The sequence below is a fragment of the Sinocyclocheilus rhinocerous genome, unplaced genomic scaffold (genome assembly GCF_001515625.1).
Source record: "Sinocyclocheilus rhinocerous isolate Xijiao unplaced genomic scaffold, SAMN03320098_v1.1 scaffold111, whole genome shotgun sequence".
Classification (NCBI taxonomy): domain Eukaryota; kingdom Metazoa; phylum Chordata; class Actinopteri; order Cypriniformes; family Cyprinidae; genus Sinocyclocheilus; species Sinocyclocheilus rhinocerous.
In genome coordinates, this window is record NW_015642811.1 from 1,832,805 (window position 1) to 1,851,415 (window position 18,611).

General features: G+C 36.2%; 1 protein-coding gene across 1 annotated transcript in view; it reads right to left on the bottom strand.

Moving 5' to 3' along the window:
- Positions 1–18,611, bottom strand: part of LOC107756507 (leucine-rich repeat and immunoglobulin-like domain-containing nogo receptor-interacting protein 2) — a 169,566-nt gene that overhangs the window by 3,575 nt on the left and 147,380 nt on the right. The gene's annotated exons all lie outside the window — the stretch shown is intronic.

Genomic DNA, 18,611 nt, shown 5'->3' on the forward strand with positions numbered 1-18,611 from the left:
ACAAACATATATACAGACACAAGACAAACCAGGATTATAGTGATTTCAAAACTGCACTCTGGCGCATCATAAATATAAATAGTTGGAGGGCACAATCCACTGGTGCAGACATTACAGACGCAATTATGTAGATTATTACAAAGGCGGAAAAGATGAGTAAATGAGGCCTCAGAGGTTAATAAAACACATTTACTGCTTTTTTAGACATTCACCTTAATACGACCTCTGCGCAAGACTCAAAACAAATCATAGAATCATATCATTTTTGTCCTGACATCAACACTCATCCAAATTCAAAATCTGTTTATGTATGTAAGCCCACCTCTAAAAGAGACGCTGACTGCATTTGAGGCCAAACACAATAGCCAGGTGACAATAAAACGTGCAACTTCTTGTTTTTGAACCACCTGTACTGTTTCTTTTAAACTTGTGACCTTTATGTTGGACTCTTTCTGTTGTCACTCATACCTGTTGCTAACGTTTGTCAGATATTATTCTCAGACCTTCATAAAGGCCTTGATTTTAAAGTCAACATGAAAATCTAAATCAACCTCTTTTACTTTCTGAGGAACTTGGTGGTCTTAATACTCTTCAAAATATAATAACTGTTACGGCTCATGAAACAACTTCCTAGAATTCTTTGAAACAACCTTACTTCTTGGCTGACATCTTGCACTTTTTAAACCCCTCCTCTTAATCTACCATGCAGGCTCTATTGTGGTGACAACCACCTGATGGACAAAATCAAGCCCCACCCTCAAATATTTCTCATTGAATATCCTGTTTAAACTGGAAATATATGTCAAAAATGGGATTTTAAAATTAGTAATTTAAATTAGTAAAATGGGATGCAAACAACTTTTCCTGTTGACTTTAGAAGCCCTGGCAGCGTGATTACTCTTCTCTCTTGTTTGAGGATTATTTATTTATTTCTGGCTCAGCATACTCAGCATCGTGTGAAAAATCTCACTGCAGTCAAGTCACAGTGGTGTCTGCCTGTGTGTATCAGCAAAAACAAGCACTCTCACATGATGCATGTGGAGACACTTTCATAAACGTCCTGCAGTGTGACTAAGTGTGCATGTGTTTGTTTGATTGTTTATGTAAATATGCAGTTTCACAGTCACATTTGAACCTGAGATGGCTGTTTGTAAGTTGATGCATTATAGTGTTGAAGTCATAGCAACATTTGCACTTGCACTGCATCTGGTATGAACTTACTTTGAATTGTGGGATGTGCATGTCAATGTTTGACCTCTAGAGGGCAGGTTTGCATAATAGGGCAATTCAGAAAACCAAAGGAGGACATAAGTAATAACAGATTCAATCAAAGGAGTGCTATTTATTATAAGTGTGTTCATTTGTAAATGTAGACAATATTTAAATTAACTATAATGTAAATTGAACCAATTTTCCTGGTTATCTGTAACCTGTGCACTGTAAATTCTACATAGGAAATTACAATACAATAAATTAAGTCAATATATCATCTAAATTAACATTAAAAAGACAAAACTTTGCAGTCTTCAGTGAACAGTACAAATGAATGTGTCAGGAATGCATAATGAACTAGAGTTTAATGACGTAAACATAATTTTTTGATTGTTCCTACGCATTTGGCAAAGATAAAGCAATGTGATGTTCAAGTAGAAAATGCAAAAATGAGTATCTGCAAAGCTCAACAATGAGTAGTGTGTAAGTGTGTGGGTGTGTATTGGTGAATCAGACAGATTGTGAAACAGATTGTGAAAAGTGCACAGACACAGCAGATCATCTGGTGTGTCATGGGCCGCACTAAATTTAAAGAGAGAAAAAGAGGTGCAGAAACCCCGCAGGCACAAAACACAGCTTGGTTGAGTTTTAAAACATGTATATGATCTCTTTATACAACGTGAAATGCCACGCATCCGCAGAAAGCAAATCACATTTGTAGCAAATGTATACGGTCTCCTCTTGCACGTAACAGATTAATTGGGTGCGGGTGGTGGCGGTGACAGAAGACGTATACATAGGTCTAAATATTGACAGTATTTTACCTCTACCCAGAGAATGACCAGTGAAACAGAGCAAAAACAGAAAAAAAGAAGGAAAGAAAATATTACACAACTGTTCCTTGTTTAGACAGAGTGTCTGTTTTGCCTGACCAAAATATATGCTAATCATCACAAAAAATGAATTTGGTGTCCTGTGTATTTCTGGCTTTATTAGTGTTGCCAATTATGCCCTGAAACGAAACAGAATAGGAATAAATGAGACTTAGTATGATAAGACGAGAACACATTCCCCCCTTTATATAGCAGGCCTATGTTTAGATTCCCACAATGAGCAATTTGAAGCATTACGCTTGTTGACACGCGTCTCCAAGAGAGCAGGTGCTCACAGTGAAGAAACGCAAACATGACATCACCGTGTTTGTATCAGGAGTCTTATTAGATGACAAAATTAGTCTTTCTTTCACTAACATGCACATACACACAGAAACTGACAGACTAGCGTATACAAACACATATTTACACATCCAAAGACACTGCACTACTTCATATTTAATCAACAACTTGTACCTAGGTTAACCTTTCACTGATCTTATTGGCTATTTCCCCCAAGCTGAATTTAGATGCGTCTTTGTTAGCTATTCAATACCGTATTGATCGCCACTATCTGGGAGAGTTATATATGGGACCAATTGGTCTTTTGTCAAATCCATACAACACATTTGTTCATGACTCATGCCTCATGATATTAACACATTTTCAAATCTCAGGTGGTTTGGATAGGCTAATTACAGCATTCCACACAATGGTTTGGATCTTATTTTGTAACGCTATAAATATAATGCTATTTAAATGTAAAAAAGTAGGATTGGGTGTGAATTAATCCATTGGGTTTAGATTGGACTCTGAAAAGTTCTCAGTATCTCTGCTGAAAAAACAAAACTAAGCTGGTCTTAGCTATCTTAAAATGATCTCCCAGCCTGTCTAAGCTGGTCTACCTGTTCTCCCAGACTGAAAAGTGCTCAAAACCCCTCTAAAACAAGCCAACAGACCACCAAGCTAGGAGTCAAGCAAACCAATTTGTACAAACTAGTTTAAGGTGTTTCCTTCAACAAGTACATGACAGGTGTTTATAGAGGAGAGATTGAAAAAGAAAAAGTATTGGTGACATCAGCTGATACTGAAAGTCGTTGTGATGAAATTTTACGAAGACAAACATTTTCTTTTGGCTTTGGAAAAAAGTGCAACAATTAATCGCTCATAAGCTCTCGCTCACAATTGCTTCATAATAACATGTATAAAGAAAATAAATAGGGCCAATTTTGATATCATGACTTTAAAGCTTGACATAATCAGTGCATAGTAAACTAAATGTAGTCTATAAAATATCTAACTTGACCTTTTCATAAATGACACGTTCTCTTCAATAAGTGATGATGTATTTGGCTTGCCATTCAATCTGCAAATTCATTTCATTTACTCTTCTATGTGCTGACATGTGAATGCATGCCTGTTACAGAGATAGGGAGAGAAAGATAACATTTAAACACCTGGGACATGTATTTTGTCTCGACCGGGCTGTGATCGGCTTAAAGTGTGTGAATGGTCCTCCCTGGCTCTGTCAACCAGACTAGAACCAAGTCTAATACCCTTACATGGGCTCTCCAGCATTTTCCGGTCTTTTGCCCTGGCAGTTTTAGGCTTTAGATAACAAACTGGACTCCTGTGCAATCAAGCAACAAATGTCATTTTAAGCCAGGATGTGCTCTATCTCCACTCACAGACTATCTTGGTCCTTTTGATGTGGACCACCTAATATGATGGCCACCCTGCAAGAGCCCTGTGAATATATTTTGTTTACTTCACCAAGAAAAGACTTGATAGTTACATTATATATTCAAATGGCCTGCGAGTGAACATGGTAAAGCTCTGGAAAAATTACACAGAATTAAATATAATCATGCGGAAAGAATGAGGTTACAGCGTGTTTGCATGCATGGTCACTCCCATATTATTTAAACATAAATATAAAATATCAATATACATTATATATTCCATAATGCTTTTTACACAGTGGTTTGCTAAGACTTCACTTAAGGAAACTGTAAGTTCTAGGCCAGAGCTTGAGATACTTTTCAGTTGTTTTTTTCCACTCCCATTAACACATATACACAACACACCTGCCTCAGCTGGACATGAAGCTTTAGAGAAACAACCACCTCACACAAACAGATGTGTTAGAAGTACAGCCTAAAATAGCATGTGTTTTTTTTCCTTTTCACACTTTTAGTGTTTTTTTTAGAAGACAACAAGTTAAAACAAAGGCAGTGAGATTTCCATCCTGGTGAGCATAGCTTGTTTGCTATATGCTTACTCTAATAATACAAACACATATGGATTTCACAAATGATGTTTTGTTGTTCTAGGTTAAAATATTCCAGTAAATATAATCAGCATTGGCATGGACATCTTCGTTTACCAGCTCTGTCCCAGCAGTAAGCTCAGTGTTCACATCAATATAATTGTTAACGTTATTAAATCATTGCTTTATTGTAATGAGTCTCATATCTTCTAACGATGCTACCCTGAAGGAAAGATGTAATTAACTTAGAGGTTGAAACAGAGGAAAGGTGAACATCTAGCCCTTAACTTTTTAGTGGGCTTGTGTGATATCATCACAGCCAATGGTAACGAGGAGTCAAAGAAGAATTCTTCAAAAGTTTCTTGCAGCTCATCTGTAAGGAGAACTCCGGAGAACTTTATCAAAATGTCATCTTCTAGGCTGAGAACGGCTACAGCAGGTTTGTAGTATAAGGATATTGTGATGTCACATCTATTAGCCACTTGTTGGAGGTTCAATATTGTTAGCATTTGAGAAACTCTCCAGCAGGCTGTTAAACACCACATGCAGTGGTTCAAGGAAGTGGACAGGAAACCCCAGTGGCCCCTTGGCCAGAATAAATCCATTTCTCCTACTATTGATTCAGATTTACAAAGTGAGTTTCCACACATAATCCAATCACAAGCACCTCTGCACATAAATTGAAAATACCAATACCAGATTGACTAATGCAGAAATGACAAGTTAATTGATTCCTAAATACACAACCATTTAATCCAGTTTGACTGACAGGCCAAGGGGAATGCCTTTTAATCCAAGATATCCTCAGCAAAACAATCAATTTTACTGGAATTCTTTTTACTAACAGATGGATGTTTTGATAGGTAGCGAAATGCTTTTGTAAACACAAATATTTGTTTTCTAATATCTGTATTACTGACTCTTTACTTTTTAAAACACAAAATAATCAATATTTTAAATAAATAAATGAATAAATAAATAAATGAATAAATACATAAATAAAATACCAAGCCCAAAATTTAGAACAGTATTGTATACTACTAATACTAATAAAAATAAAATTATAATGAAAAGCATGTCAGTATAAGCACAATAAAAACTGTAGTATTTATTTTATATTTCTATTATATTATATATTTTTTATATAGTAATTTTAAATATATATATATATATATATATTTAAATGATCGTAATTTTGACTGTCATGATTTAAATTTTGTATAAATTGTTTTATTTCAATTTATCCAAGATAAAATATCTTTATTAAAAATGACAGAAACACAACTAAATTACTAAAACCTTCAAATTTAAACATGTATTAAAAAATATATCTAAATAGTACAGCAATAATACCAAAATAACACTCGTTCGACAGTGTTTTTTGTTTTGTTCAGACATTTTTACAGTAACACAATACAAATGTACCTGAGATACAACACTGCATAAGATATTAAAAATTTTAAAAGTCCCCTGAACCATTTAATTTGTCTTGTTTCGCTTGTTTTAAGCCGTATTTAAGTAATTTTTTACAGTATAATCCTGGATTACTGTAATTATGAGTCCAACTGGTCTTTGCCCACTTCGTATTAGAGGTTGCACAGATTTTGATGTTGTTTAGTCTGAAATTAGTAGTTTGTGCAGTTTTGGCAGTTTTTTTCCATGCTTGTGTGTGTGTGTGGTTTGTTTATGCTTGTGAGGGTCAGATGTCTTCAAAAATGTAGTGAAATATCATGACATGTGACGTGTGAGGACATTTAATGTCGTTGAAAACGGTCGTAAATGGTCCAGATGATGTTTGTCTGTAAATCTGACGATGTGCAGGTTTCTGTGAGAGTCAGATTTAGCAGAGAGAAAATATTAACCTGATCGAAAAACAATGGAAGTCTGTGAGATGAGCTCACTAAAATAATATAAGCTCTGTATATATATATGTGTGTGTGTGTGTGTGTGTGTGTGTGTGTGTTTGAAGATTTCTCTCACTCATACTGTGTGTGTTTGTGTGTTTCTGCAGGTGTTCTACATGTCTCATAGAGAGTTGCATCTCTCACCCTGTGTTTGTTTGCGTGCGTGCGTGTGTGTGTGTGTGTGTGTGTGAATGCGTGTATGCATGAGGCGTGTTGTGTGTGTGTGTGAGTGAGTGTGTGTGTGTGTGTGAAAAACCATGCTGTGATGGATGTCTTATTTAATTTATATATATATATATATATATATATATATTTTATTTTATTTTTTTTCTTTCTTTCTTTTCTTTTTTTCTTAATAGGACAGAACTGATGGGATGGTAAATTGTAAATTTGCATTTTTGATGACTCTGCTTTTCTAAAGCTGTCTCTGACCTGGAGTTTGATTTATTTATCTGTTTTGTGAGGTGAATTTCATACTGGGTAACAAAAAGCCCCGAAGAGCAATTTACAGTTTTTCACCACCCCTTGTGAGGGGCTCCAATTGCTGCAGCAGCACAATTGGCCGCCCCCGCTGAGGAAGTGAGATGGGATCAACATCTCTGACTGTGAGAATCAAAGGCAAAATCTGAAAACCCCACTAATTATGCAGCGACCAACCATACACTTTACACAGAGCTCATCAGGAGGAACGAGCTTGCGTTAATTAGTGATAAAGCAATAGAGGAAGAGAGACGGTTCTCTTGTTCCTCTCACCGATAACCCTCTGTTAAGAGTGCAGCCAAGAAGTAGAGTGAAACTCAACTGCCATTTCCTTACGCTCATTCTTTCCTTACTATTTGGTGATTTTTTAAAATAAAATTAGTTCAACTTGTTCATTGTGTCAAGCATAATGGTATGTTTCTTAATTAATTGTTTTAAATAAATAGTTCCCATGAAAAATGAATTGATGAAATAAAAAAAGAACTGATCGAGTCTAGCATGCATTCACATTCAGAACTCAAAAACCGTGCATCACGTTTGGCTACAATACCTTTTTGGCGTCAATGCACCAATTTAGTTTTATTTAATAAATATTGTAATTAAGTCATTATAAGACTTAGGGATAGGGCTGCAACATCTATAATCAATCAATAAATCAATAAAATTGATAACAATCGATAATGAAAATGAGTGACAAATGATTTGGTTATCAATTAATCATGTTTGTGTGTAAATGCTAGTCACATCACTTTACAGTAGTGAATTTCTGACTGAGCAGCTGTGGAAAAGTTTCACAAACCAAGCTATCCTAGACATAAGGATCCTTTATATTATGTCTATAAGCAAGTCTCTACTAAACTAAGACTTAATTCAGTAAATTATGTGTGCAATAATTCTGACTAAAATAAACATTTTATGTTTAATATAGGTAATAAAATGCTACACAAGCAATTGAAAATTTACACTGAAACAACTTCCACTCTTTCAAATAGCTAGTAATTTGCACAAACAATTACAAAGAACCAGCAAATAATATTTGAATTAAATGCGAACCTTTTAAGTAGAAAATCTGACATATTTTCTTGTCAAATGTATTTACATTGAACAGATTCAGTGAAAAACGACTGATATCAATTTAAAACAGAAGATGCTATAAACGTAATTTCTAAATTCTGGCTCAGTATGTGGAGCTAGAAATCCTCAACCTTTTTAAAATAACAACTAACTCAGCCTTTAAGTCGTACAGGTTTTTAACATAGTATCTCATTACATGTGATGAGATTATTGAACTTACTTGCATTTATGCTCACGGCAGAGCTTTCTTTCTATAGGGAACTACACTTAAGCGTAGTTCCCTACAATATAACTCCTTTTTTGTATAAAGAGCCCTGCTGTGAGACTCTGAGGCAAAGTGTTTGTCTCTCTAGGAAGTCCTAAACAATGAGAATTAATGGCTTCTGGGTGCCATTCGACCACCATTCAAAATGATAAAGTCATAAGCATATTTTCCTCACAGTTGCTCAAGTTAATATAATTCATCAAGTTAATGTGCTACATAAAATGCTGTTAAAAGAGGATACACACACAGTAGCAGCTGAACTGGTGGGGGGAGTGAGACAGAAATGCAGAGTGCATGCAATACACTTCTGACTTGAATTACCTTTTAAAGGTAATAGTCAATGTTTGAACGCTTGGCACAGCTGGTCCAGCAACACAGGCGCCGCACAAGTCACCTTGCACTCTGTTCTTAAATGCATTGTGATAGTACAATTTGGAGTGGAGGGCCTTTTATGAACATCATGGCTTTCTCAGTGCTCCTTGAGAGATTTATCTTCAAGACACAGAAAGTACAGGAAGGCACTTTCCACACACTCTGGTGTTCCTATGACTTCTACTAAAGTAGTAGAGGAACAAATCCAATGTTTTATTATGAGAACTATTATATATTTTATACATAAACCTAACTATACCTAAACATGAAAGGTATATTTTTTCTGTATTATTATTGGCATTATTACTATTATTTTAATTTTTATCTTTAATGTTCTGATTAATTATATAAAAAATTTGTATTTTTTTTTTAATCACCAAAAAAAAAAACAGAAAAAAAGAAGAAACTTTAAACCATATTCATATCACCACTTTTGCTAACATGATTTCAAAAAAGGCAAAAATCAGTACCATCAACTAGAAAATAAAACAGCTTCCAAGGTTGAGCATCAACATTTTCTGAAGGTTAAGCATTAAGTTGTAGCCTCAAAGAGCTGTTGTCCTATAAACAATTAAAAATAAAGATATAGGTGAGATGAAGGCTAGAACAATTGTCCAATGTTATAGCATCTGCGGTTATGCTAATATTTCCCGAAGGTAGCGTAAAAGCTGTTTATAATTATAGAAAGTAACAAAGCCAGCCAGCATATCCAATACTTCAGAAAATCTAAAAACGGAGAGGAAACAGATGCCTTCTGTTCTCAGCGTGAATACATTTGGAGTGTCAGCAGGAAGCAACAGCAAGCGTGTGTATAGCCCGTGTGGCCTCAGAGAGGCTGGGGCCGTGTGGGAAGCTGAAGTGTGTGTTATGAAGTCAATGTGCGCACACTCACTCGCTCAAGAGCTTTAGTCATGAATGTGGGCTAGACTTAGGAATACATCAGGGGTGTATGATCACAAACACTTGACTTTGCCCAACAAGAGTGACAGCACAAGAAAATGACAACCTCCCCACGTCCCAGAACAAAATAGTACAGACCTGATTTGAATGCAGTTAGATTTTGGAAAGTTAGATTATGACAATGAAGCCTGTTGTATAAAACAGTCTCCCTTCCCCTAGGATTTATGCACACATGTGAGAAGAATATCTTTCAAATGACATCTTGTAGAGTATGAAATTACATTTCCAAAGGAATGCACTGCAAAAATAATGAAACCAGAGGCATCAAGCATTAATGATGCTTCAAAACAACAGCTCTCAAGTTTGCCTCCTCAAAACAAAGCACCAGCTCCATCGCTCTCACTCTCCCACATCCTTTACTCAAGACTAAAATGAGAAACAGCCAGTTAGAGATATCCAATCCCATCCAGAGCCATTATCATTGCTATAAGAAGTGCAAATATTCAGAGAAGCTCATAATCAAATGAAAGGAGCAGCGTACCAGCTTTTTCCGTCTCTTCATTCTGCCCGAGCAGTGCCTTTGACAAACTCTCACTAATCCCAGCTGGAATCCAGCTCAAACACAGAATGGTCCTCCATGTCCATCTGCTAAGACTTCTTCTCTTTTCTCTCCTCCAAGCTCCCTCTCTCTTTCCCTCTCTCCCACCCTCTTTCAACCCAAACAGACAGAACACTTTGAGAACAGACAGAACCCAAACAGACAGAACACAAAAACATAACCTTTAACCTTTAGTCAATGCAATTACAGGTTAATTAGATGAAAATACCCATGCACACACAAGTCTGTCTGTCTGTCTGTCTGTCTATCTATCTATCTATCTATCTATAATTATAATATAAAGAACATATAATAATACTACTAATAAAAATTCATTATTTACATTTAGCTTAAGTATTGAATGTAAGCAGAAAACCTTTTTTAAACCACATGAACATTATTTATCTGATATAATAAATTTTTTTTTTTTTTTTTACAGGTATTCATGGTAAGCCTTTTTAACAGCATTAGGAGTCAATGGCCTTCTTAGATTTATGATGTCAGGCTGAAGTGTATGAGTGTCTTGTTCATCTTTTTTTATGCATGTTGCTGGCATTAGACACACTCTCTCTGCATATCAATCACTTAAACAGAGATTAGCATTTCATTTTAGAGCCATTACAGTAAATAAGTTAAGTTAAACGTATTCAAATATAGTCCATCACATCCATGAGTAGGGTTGGGTATCGTTAGAAATTTTCTGATTCCGGTTCCAGTTTTGCCTAACGATTCCGGTTCCGATTCCGGTTCCATTTAAATGAACAATTATTATTATTATTATTTTTTACAATTTTACCTTAATTGAATGTAGTGTTGCTGGAAGGTAGTAAGTAATGTTGAGTAATGCATGTGCTTCAAAGTTGATGTTTTTACACTATCAATAACATTTTGCTTTTCAAGCAGGAATAAGCTGGTTGGCCAACTAGTCCCTTGTTGAGTAATGCTAGTCCATCAATCACATGTGCTTCAAAGTTTGTTTTTTACACTATCAATAACATTTTGCTTTTCAAGCAGGAATAAGCTGGTTGGCCAAATAGTCCCTTGAGGGCTAAGACACTTGTTCATTTCCCTAAATTAATGAAATATTATACTTATAACCATGTATACACACACTGCATAAAGCCCCTATTTTACAAATAATAATGCAGTCAGGAGATTGTGTGATGCAATGAGTGGTTTCCACATTTTTAAACATTTAAAATGCATGAAAATATTTTCTATCATTTTGTTTATCACTCTTGAAATGACCTGTACACTAAATAATCTGACCCTCATACTTACATAACAATAGCAGTCTATTTATTTAGTGATCCAAGTTGAAGTCAGTATGTATATTAATGACAATATGGGACAAATATAATGTAATTTAGTACAGTTAGACAAAACAACATGCACATTTATCAAAGACGCGAGTGCGCGTACAGTCGTGGGAAACGATGTGTTCTGCAGTTAAAGACGCGGCGCGTCATGGGAAACAATGTGCTCAGTAATTAAAGAGGCAGGGCGGCGTTTCTGTTATTTGGTTTGTGACATACTTTACGGGAAACGCCGGCGCAAGGCTGCTCACAGCGCTTGGTCACGTGTCGCACCAGAACCGTTTTCGGAACCGAAACTTAGAAATTGCTCACGGTTCCGGTTCTTTTCAAAAAAACTGAACCGGTTCTGAATAAGAACCGGTTATCGGTTCCCAACGTTTTTTAATGATCCATGAATAATAGATATTAATTGTATTAGTAAGCCTGGATACCTGTGCAGATTAAATAATAAGGTTTTATACATTAACATGAGGACACATGTCTGCGGCTTTGGATAATGCCTGTAAGACCAGGTCCATCATCTAATCTTTTGATCTGTTATGTTTTTTTAGAGAGTGTGCTTTTTGTCAAAGGAAAGTGAAAGAGGCATAGGGATTTTGGTGCTAAGACGACAATGACAGACAAATCGCCCTGTTCTCTAATGACGTCTCATGTGATTCTTCTGCATAAATTTGTGGTTGACACGTTACAACACATAGATTACTGTATTTTTTTCTAATGAGGGTTACTGAGATAATCAACTTGGATGAACTCTAGTGCCATATAATGTGGTATAATAATAAGGGCTGTCACAGCAGTGTTTTCATTTGTCATGTCTGTCATTAGTTGGGATGAGGTCACAAAATTCTATGAGTCGATATATTACAGCCAGTAGCTTTAATACAGTATGTGAAGGAAAACAGCTGCACCTGTCGCAAAAAATCCAGTGCTGGTATGGTAAGTACACAGGCTTGCTTTTTATCTGCCATCTGTTGGCACTTTATTGACAGGGAACTTTCCCAGTGCTCAGTATCACCACAGTAGAGCTCAGAATAACCATGCTGATGGTTCAGAATGACTGTGAATATTAAGCTGCAATATTAATGCTATTTTCATTATTGGAAAATATGGAAAATAATATGGCCCTGCAGATATACAATATTACGGAGCTACTACAAAATTCAGAAATGAATATTAAATTGTATCTATTTCAAATTTTAATGTAAAACGGTACATCTATATGACATATAAATCTTAAATGCTTTTTTCCCCAAAACTTTCAAACAAGGTTCTATGTAAATTAATTAATTTTAATTTGAATTGCACTTCCTTACATTCAAGATCAAATTGTACTGCTTGCACTTCATGTTTACAAATTGAACTTCATGTTTACTACCTCCCTTTATATTAATTTCAAATGCAGGCATTCTCAAATCAATTCTGTATTGTGCACAACCCTGTTCAATACTGCAGCATTCAGTAGGATCATGTGTTCCTGAACCATGAATCTGTTAAAAACTGAAGCCTCATCACAATAAGGTCATCGTTCCCTTTTGTCTCTTAGTAAGTAGATTAAAAACAACCACTCTTTTTGAAAAGTGACTCAGTGATAAGACTGAATTAAGGTTTTCCACGCTGACCCCTGGTCCCGGAGGACCATTTAGACCCTTAAGAGATGGCTAATTCTCTCTGCTACTTTATAAGCAACGAGTTAATGAACCTATCAGAGGCTGAATGCATGAGTTCCTCCAACACCTCTCCATATTTTATGTCTCTATCTTATTAGGTGGCAAGGAAGAGCCTCTCGAGGGAATTAGGTCCTATTTGCTGTCCAGGAGATTGATTAGTTATTGATTATACCACAGTTTGGAGACTGAAATGAAAACATATGCGAAAGGAAGATTATGGGCTTAATTTCCAGATTGTTGATCCTTGTCTTTGTAACTGTTCAATCAATATGGCAATATTCCCAAGTTAATGCACCATGACAACCAGTGTGCCTGTGATTATGACTAGGAATGGTATCTAAAGCAATACACATTCAGATCCAATAGACTATGATAACAAAGCTGTATTATTTTGTGCCATGCTTTAAAAAGAATAGTCCACCCGAAAATATTTACATACCCTCATGTTGTCTCAAACCTGCATGACTTTCTATCTTCTGTGAAAGAACCAAAGAAGATATTTTGAAGAATGCTGATAACCAGATTGACATTTCCATTGACATTCATTGTATGCACGAAAAAAGAAAAGAAAAGAAAAAAACCTGAGACATTTCTCAAAATATCTATAATTTTCCACAGAAAAGAAAGAAAGTCATGTTTGGTTTCAGAAAGCCCATACATGTTTGGAATGACATGAGGGTGACAATACAAATAAGGTGTAGTAAGGATGATTGTAATGGGACTGAAGATTAATAATGAAAGGTCGCTTGGATAAAGAGAAAATCTGTTAGTAATATAGATGAAAATCTAAACTCAAACAGGGCAGTACTCATCTTGCAAGAGAGCATTTGATGCTTGCAGAAGTTATTAAAGGGATTTTTTTTTTGGGTGGAGGTGGGGATGAACTACCACATTATTTATTGTAATGTTGTTCACCCATAGATAGCAGAGTCATTTAGTTAGCTTTCATCTATCTCAACTATAACATTTTCAATTCAATTAAACTCACTTAGATTTTTTTCCATCTGAAGATATGATACCTCTCCATTGTGATAATCTGTGTTCCCCATTGCTTTTTCTTATGTCTCTGCACTGTTGTTCTTGCTCAGAAATGATCCTCAAATATGTATCTTTTCCTTTTTTGGCCTAATTCTTATGCTTGCCTCTGGGTTCTTAAGCACTTTCACATCTCTGTATATTTTATGTGAGTGTGCGAGTGAGTGCGTGAAGGAGAGAAAATCCAATATGAGGCAAAACAACCAGAAGTATGAAAAGCAGTGAATGTGAGCATTTAGAGCTACAGCATCAAGACAAACACAGTCAAAAATTAAGTGTACTTATCTTTTGTACGTTGCAAATCATAAGTCTGTTTAAACCCTTGTCAGTGTCCTTGAATATTGCACATTCTCTGCTATGCACCATGGAAATCGTAATTCTCCAGCACTCTCGAGAATGTTTTAAAGCTCACGGTGGATAAACAGTGAACAAATTTTCAGCAGCCTTGAGCACTGGAGAAGCCACTCTGCATCTGTCTATATATCTGAAAGAAACATGTTTAACCCTCAGCTGGTGGTTAGCTTTGTTAAAATGGTCACATGCTGAGATTCAGACTCTCAAACAGTCAAACATATCGGCTCACATGTGAAGAGCCGAGGCGGGTGTTGGGTCTGTGGGTGAAAGATAAGGTGGAAAAATGGGCTTCCCTGCAAACAAGCCTTCTATCTCAGTCATTACCCATGGCACATTAGCGATTTCTCTTTCCTTTTCTGGCCATGCCTACTTTACTTATTGACTCCTGCACTGGCTTCATTAGATGGACCTGATAGTGTACGGTCTTCTCAGGAGTGAACTAAATGACAACTTCCAGCTTGGGAAGCCATGGATTTTTAAATGAAATGGATCGCATTGACGGACAAGAAGGATCAAGACAAAGCAGGAGAAACACAATGAGATAAGTGGGGGAGAGATTTGTGCCGCTCTTCACCATCTACCTTCATCCATAGCGTCCACCACATATCTCTTGTCACAGAGCCATTGCTTGTAAATGTTGGGCAGATAAAAATCTCCATCACCCTTAAGCGCATTGTTTTACTGTCAATCCTCTTTATCCTCCCCCAAATCCCTTCCCAATTATTCCCATTTTTGCTCGTCCTGGAATCACGCAGAAAAACGTCCCCTACCGTCCCTTATTTAGGAAACTGTCATGGCAAGTAGGAGCCCCTCCCTTCCTGGCATATGCAAAAAATCCAGCAACGCAACAAGCTCGTCAGCATGCTTGTAATGACAGTCGTTCCTGTCACAGTCCATCAAAATAACCTCAAATGACACAGTGGAATAATGCCTGCAGGTCTTCTTCCAAAAAATAAGTGTCTGCCATTGTCAGAAAGTACTCCTGTCTGTATGAAACTCATAATTGCCCGGTTTGGGACCCTCACTGCTACAGGATATGCAGCCATAAAGACCAATTCACAGAGGACAACGGTTGCCTTGGGGGCCCTTGTTTGTGGAAACTGTGTAGCTTTACCATTGTTTTAACTCAAGAATAGTATTTTACAGAGTCTTAAGTAACACGTTTTGCTCATTTCTTAGCCACTTAGGAGTCTTGCTCTCACTCGCTTTTGCCATTCAGGATCTAGCAAGCTCAAACCAACAATTCATTAACTATTCTACCTTAAGTGTTAAGCTTGAAACTGAAGGACTCTTTTCAGGTGTGATCAGGGCTGGTCACTTCCCAACCGAGACTCTCAAATTGCTTTATTAAAGGACCTTAGGGTCCAGTGGCCTAATTACTGTCCAGATGGCTGGCATGCACAGAGTTAGTGATATCCCACAGCCCATCCCGTACTTATGTTTAATTAGCATTCTGCTTTTAAGGCCAACAAAGGGTCATGCTGTGCTGGTGATCCTCGGCAAAGGAATCATATGGATATAAAGAAGGAAATCACATAAAATATTTAAGGTAACTGTCAACAGTATATTTAAAGTTCAAAATTCAACAACAACAAAAAAACACAAACACAAAATTAAACCCATTTAAATAAATAAATAAATAAATAAATAAATAAATAAATGTTGCTCTGTTGGGTCACAGAAAAAAATATATTTATTTATTAAGAATTAATTTAATATGCTTCTGCCACACCATGGCCTTGGTCCTCATTTTAAAGCATTTCCAACTGATACTAATACTAATACTAATACTAATACTGATACTGATACTAATACTAATACTAATACTAATAAAGCATATACTGTAATATGTAATATTTTTGTACCATGGCTCTAACTTAAAGAAATATTTCACCCAACAATGAAAATTTTGTCATCATTTACTCACCTTCATGTTGTTCCAAACCTGTATAAGTTTCAGTCTTATGTTGAACACAAAAGAAGATATTTTGAAGAACCAAAGAGCTGTTGGTCCCCATTGACTTCCATAGTAGGGAAAGAAATAACGTCAAAGTCAATGGGGACCATCAACTGTTTGATTACCAGCATTCTTCAAAATGTCTTCTTCTGTGTTTAACACAAGAAAGAAACTTATACAGGCTTGGAATGACATGAGGGTGAGTAAATGATGACAAAATTTTCATTTTTGTGTGAAGTATCCCTTTAAGTATTTTTTAGATAACAATAATTTCAGTAAAGATACAGTATACTGTATGTCTGCGAAATATGCCTAGACTCTACATTCAATATATTTCCATGTCTAAAGTCATTTTAAAAGAACATTTGGCCAGTATTAAGCATTTTCTGTTTCACTTTACATTGAGGAATGAAGGAGTAATATTTTATATATAGGTAGGTCAACATCTCCTTGCTAAGTTATGACTTCATACACCAGATTAGTAATAATAATAAATCATCTAGTGTGGGTAACTCAAGTTTACACAGAGCTGCTTGATAAATTTTTTTATAAATAAACAAGACCGCATGCTGGGCACAACGAGGCGGTCAACTCCACTTAGCTTTCAAAGAAAGCAAGAGTTAAGCCATCGGTGTCTGCAAAAAATATACTCATAGATTTATAAATGCAGCTTAGAGTAAGCACAGAAAAGTGCCTTTCCTAAATGGGTCTCCGTCTTTTAAGACTCCAAACCTGGTTCACATTTACTGCTCATCAGGATGGCTTCTTTACACAGAGCTATCGGCAAACCCATCTCGCTTTCATCTGAATTGAAAAGAGCTCAGCGAGCAGCAGCAAGAGAGAGCGCTTCTCGACAATCTGTGCTGCGTGCTCACCGGCACATTGGCACATCCAAGCAGGTGATGGGAGCTGAACCATTTCAAAGTGCAGAAATGAAGTTGGCACTGGAAGGGAATTTAATAATTTGCTTGAAGTTCAGAAGAGGACCACATCATGGACCCCTGCCAAGCAGCAGCCCCACACTGAAGAGTGTGCAGAAAACACCTGGGAAAAGCTTGAGCTGCGAATTTCTCATCAACAAAACCACAGCCAAGATTGAGAATGTGTGAGAAACAGAGGACCGGCTGACCTTTATCCGAACAACGAAGCTAAAATAGAGCTTCACCGTAAAGGAAGACTCCTATCTCTTTCTCACAGTGCTAAATTGGACATACTGTATATCACAAGAGTCCCAAGAGCCCCATTAACATATCCAAGACTTATTGTAGAAGTGAGGGGCTTCAGATGTCACCTCACTTGACAGACCCTGTGTGCATTTTGCTTGCATAATAGGATGAGGACCTCTCCAAAACTCAGCCCCATTTTCCTTTTACTTTCCTTTATGCGGCTATCAAATATGATCTCATTAGTATTCGTACATACTTGTATATAAATGCCAACATACAGTGTAGTTAAAGCATCAAAAATATATGATATTTGTATTGACTGCATTTATAATAAATTAGCTCAAACATGTTTAAGCCACAATATGTATTGGATGCATTTAACACGTTACCTAATTTGACATTATAATGGTTTTATGATGTTCTGTATGATTTCTAATGAGAAGTTGGAATCAGTGTGACAGCATATAGCCTACATAATGATTTGTCAAAGTTGTAAATAAAACAAAGATTATTGGAGTAAGAAAATACTATTTTAGTCTTTCTGCTTCAAAATTTAATTCAGTGTGTGGCTTGCCATTTTTTTATAATCATTTGTGTAATTTACTAGCAATTTCTAAGTGAAAATTGTTTCTACACCATTTTTTTTCAGTGTACACAAATCAGTAAATGAGTAAATAAAATGTGTCGATGTTATACTGCAACACTGATGCTGTTTCACTTATATTTCATTCTTGGAGCTTTGATGATAATTAAATTCATCCAGATTAAGAGTGCAAATGACTTTATCTTTAGTAGTCCAATTTGGATTTCATTTATAAATAAATTAGCCCTTAAAAGGTCTTAATGTGACAATATTTCTCATCATCTAGTGAAAAATGACCTCCTGGGACTGTGTCTGATTATTGAACGTTCACGTTTATATGGATATACCAAAAAACACTAAAACAAGAAAACACTTAATTCACCTTGCCGCACATTCATAAAACATCATAAACGCTCACTGGGATGATACTGAGAAACCAGACATAATGTAGTTCCCTTTCAGTCGGTCACTATGAGTCACGTCGTGACCGACGACTTGGGATATCGCTTCGATAGACCAATCTACTTCGAGTGTAAACTAAACGAGCCAATGCACATTGGCATGCAATTATTGCATCCAGCTGCCGC